The sequence below is a fragment of the Dermacentor albipictus genome, unplaced genomic scaffold (genome assembly GCF_038994185.2).
Source record: "Dermacentor albipictus isolate Rhodes 1998 colony unplaced genomic scaffold, USDA_Dalb.pri_finalv2 scaffold_57, whole genome shotgun sequence".
Lineage (NCBI taxonomy): Eukaryota > Metazoa > Arthropoda > Arachnida > Ixodida > Ixodidae > Dermacentor > Dermacentor albipictus.
In genome coordinates this window covers 339,005-343,496 of record NW_027225611.1, presented here as the reverse complement: position 1 = coordinate 343,496, position 4,492 = coordinate 339,005, and the positions used below count along the sequence as shown (strand labels likewise).

Sequence of the window (4,492 nt, the reverse complement as noted above, 5' to 3'; positions counted from 1 at the left end):
TGCTGGTGCTCATATTACTCCTATAACAAAATTGGCCACCACGTGTGGTAACATTTTCTCATGTGTCCCAATGGCAGTCAGACCTTATTTAAATATGTTACCTGTGCGTGACTGTCTTTGGTGCTTGATATATGCAGCCTGTATGCATGTATGTATGTCCAGCGAAGATGCAGCACTTTTGTCAACATTTACATGGGCCCTACATATGCTGCATGTTAGACATTACTCAAAGAAAGATATTTAACAAAAACATTTATTGGGCATATCAATGCTTCCTTAAATGCAGAAGGAGGTTAAATGGAAGGAAAACACAGTATCAGTCTGGTTACGGATGTGATATTTTCCTTTCATTTAATCTCGCTACTTATCACTGAGGAGAGGCTGTTCTTGAGGTGGAGTGTCGTCATCTTGAAGTAAGTGCACGTGTACCCTGCATGGTAGAAAGCACAGAAAATTAACAAAACTTGGGAATCAACCACAGAAATACACGCTGTATCACTTGCTGCAGAACGATCTGGAGATGTTATAGATAGTTCTGCGAAAAATTTATGTGGGGTCGGTTCACACAAAGTTGTTGAGGAACCACTGTGTGGCCTTTGCGTGGAGCAGTAACTACAGTAAGCAGAAATTGCTCTTGGCTGTAAAAACGTGCAACGTAGATCAGCTGTGGCGTGTGTACATTTCGTGAACTACTTTAGCTATATCGGTTTCCACTTGACAAAGGACAGCAGTGTCTGTGGATTGCTAGCGTGAATGAGAAAATCTCACTAATTACTTGGCTTGGAAATGAGCGTAGGAGTGTTTGTGCACGGGCAACCCAATGCATCCCAGAGACATCCAAGTGCCAGTCGTTACAGAATATTTGCATCAGCTACGGGCACAGTTCTCATACATTCCAAGCCTACTATGTCATGCATGTGTTGGCCTCCTGAATGACGGCATACATCCAATTCAAGAAATACACCCCACCATGTCTGGTGTTTTTATCATTTAAACCCGAGCGCTGCTTTCAGAGGAAGGGCACAAGTTGAAAAACAAATGCGTAGAAGCATGATGGACAAGCTTGCATAAAAATAATTTAATAAATAAGCATGGTGGTTGCTATCCCACGTCATTATTGAGTATTCCTCTTTGTCATGCAATCATAACGAGCGTTGACTGACACATGTTCCATTTTTGGATGTGGTATTCCTCACTGATTTTGTTGTATCAATCGGTTGCCATAGGCGAACGAAACAGATAAACAATCTAAATCTAGTGCACAGCTTGTCGTGTCAATGCATGGTCAAATGGGACGAACACACTGGTCCTTTGAGTGAATTATGGTGCTCTCCTAGGCGCATGCTGAGGCACCGGCTAGTCAGCGTGCCCAATGTACATTGGACCAAATATGCACGTGATCAAAAGAATAGCCTACATTGCCCCTCAGAGATACAAAACAAATTTTGGGTATCTTTAACTAAGCAAGCCTCCAATGCCTGGGTGCCTTTGTCAATTCACTTGTGGATTGCAATGCACATATATTTCCAGCAAAAATAAATTAGGCAGCATATGCACAACAGTCATGTTGTGTGGTCTCCCATCCCTCGCTGCGCAAATTTTGTCCTGAAAAGTTACATGAACTGATTGAATTGAAAATTGAATCGAGAAAGGCAAGGAGGCAAGCGAGGGTTGCTTGGTTAAAGGTGGCACCAAATTTGTCCATTACGTGTCAGAGGCACTGTACTGTATTCCTTTCACATGTGGTCAAATATACATAGTGCAGACTGGCTGGTGCCTAAATATGTACCTATGAGATCACCGTATTTCACTCAAAAGACCAGTATGCTCGTCCGACTTGGCCACACAATCTGCAATGGGGCTTCAGGCCGGATTAGGATTGTTTATCTGTTTTCGCCCATGGATGAAAATTGGCAAGAGAAATCAGTCAGGCACACCACATAAATAACAATAAGTGTCAGGCAGCCCCCATTATCAATGCATGAAGAAAGGCATCCTTTGTAGATTACAAGGGATAGAAACTAGTGTGTGCCGATTCACTTACTTCTTTTTATGCAAACACCATTTATCATGATTTTATGCCTTTGTATTACAACTTCTGCCATCCGTCAAATTAACTGGTGCACAACGAGTGCTATTTTTGTTAGTCCTTCCTACAACTTAAACAGTCAGTTGTTAGCCAAGGTCATGTTGCGTGGTCTCCCGTCCCTCGCTGCGTAAATGTTGTCCTGAAAAGTTACATGAACTGATTGGCAAATTCAAATAGACACTACAAGTTTTGCCGAGTGGACACAGCTGGTTCTCAGAAATGCACAAAAACAGTGATGGGTATCTGTTGGTATCCTGTAGTGTGTGCAACCTAGCTGTGACATTGCTGCACTAGACACACTCACAACTGCTACAATGCCTACCAGCATAAATAGGGGCAGCTTGCAAAGAAAAGAATACGAAGAAAGAGAGAGAAAAAATAGAAAGCTTACCAGAAAAGACCTCACTACTTAAGTAACTGCAGCACAATGAATACTGGCCTTCCTATTTCATTTCAAGAAATTCGAGTTCATCAAATGTGTATTAGCCAGTGACAGTTATTCTGAGAACAAAACAGACATAATTGTAAATATCAATGTTAAACAATGGTATGCACACTGCGTGCTTAGACCTGTGACATATATGGCACACTACACTTCGAATTCTTACATGGACAAAAACAGCACATGTGTGTATCATAAGCAGAAAGGAAAACAGGGAAATATATGCTACAGCATAAGAAACAGTTCCAAACAAATAAAACCAAAATAAAAATGAAACATATTGCGTAATAGGCAAAAATAAAATGGACTTGCAGCCAAGCAATTGATGCGAGAAAAATACTAAACGTCAGGACATGCGAGGTGTAGTTTTAACAGAACAAGATTACGTGTGCATAATGTCTACAAACACAAATAAGCAGCAAGTGGAATAAAGTTGCGTAAATATTTAGCCTATTTAGCAAGATTCATCAAGTAATATGTCGATACACTTATCCACTAATGATACCGAAGCCCACTTTTGTGAACACGTACACTTAAAGCATACCTGATATGTCCATCCAGATTACATGCCGTGCTGCTGCAGCCATGGCCACGGGTTATGTGGACACTGTTGTGGGTCACGGCTTCACCACTACAAAGAGAATTCTGTGTTAACTTATAGCTGTGGCAGAATAAGACCATCACATCGTGAACACATGCAAGGAGCATGTAAAAACAGTCACGAAAACAATGCCTGCACTGGTGCAGGGTGGCCACAGAGCACAAAGTCGAAGTCACTGATGAATGTCACGATAACGGGGACCCCTTCAACAAGGCAGAATTTTACACGCAGCAGCAGCGCATTACATGAATGTTTGTTTACATAACGATTCTAGAGTTTCTTTAATGACTTTATGTGACTATCCCTTGTAATGTTTAGTTACGTCAAAGTTATGGCAACACCCCTTCAAAACAAACCTGTACCAGTAGCACGCTGTGATTGCTTACATTTCTATTCTCCTAATACTACTCCTAAATCGAAAACTTTGTAAGCACAGATTATCTACAACGTCGAATCATTTATAAGCGAGGAAACGTCATTGCAGCGAGAATCGGTCAAGAGGTAGATGAGTCGTTATTATGCGACATCAGCAGAAATGCGGGAGCTCACGCACAAGCACGCATGATGAACACGATTATTTCCGAACTTAATCTTTCTCATCAGAAGAAAACGCTTATGAGGATTTTCAATTCCGCATTATGGCAATAAATTCGCGCAACTAAACTCTGACACCCAGCAAGCATCGGCATAGGTTTCACTGTTGTCGTGGGAGTTCTCTTTCCTACGTTCGCAAGGCAACCTATGCCCACACCGAGAAGCACGCACAACACGTGTGTAGTTAGCAAGCACGGTTACTCACCTTTTGAATGGCACGACGCGGTCGAAAAGCGCCCTCCAGGTTGCCGATGCTTCGATGTTACTCCCAGCAGACATACCGGTGCATAGTGGAGGAGGAGTGGCACGCTAACAATACGCATTATTTCTTCGCGACGTCCACCCAACTTTCCACGACAACCAGAGACAAAGGGAACGCACTCCACGGCATGAACATCGTTGGTCCACATTTGGCTGGCGCGCCACGCACACGGCGAGTTCGCAGCGAGACACAAGCTGTCTGTGGCACTTATGCGCACGCGAACTAAGTCATATTTAGTTACAGCAAACACAAAAACACACGATCAAACAAGCACATCGTTGCAGCTCGCACGCCCGACCGACTCGTAAACAGAGCGACAGGCTTATTGGATTGGATTGGATAGGAAACGGGATGGTGGGTGGCGCCACCAATAGGTCGGCTGGGGCCGGCCAATGCCTCGGCTAGTGTCATCTGAGGATTTGTGCGGCTGCCTAATTGCGCATAGCTGTTGCAAGACAAGCAGAACCGCAGATAAGTCTATATTGTAAGCTATAGTTTGGCATA

The 4,492-nt window shown here is 43.1% G+C and overlaps 1 long non-coding RNA gene across 1 annotated transcript; it reads right to left on the bottom strand.

The window, feature by feature from the left end:
- Positions 1-241: 241 nt before the first annotated feature.
- On the bottom strand, positions 242-4,115 carry LOC135909827 (uncharacterized). Its single transcript, XR_010566818.2, has 3 exons — positions 3,932-4,115; positions 3,076-3,162; positions 242-430 (listed from the first exon to the last, which is right to left on the bottom strand). It is a non-coding gene; the product is annotated as an uncharacterized lncRNA (long non-coding RNA).
- Between the last annotated feature and the right edge of the window lie 377 nt (positions 4,116-4,492).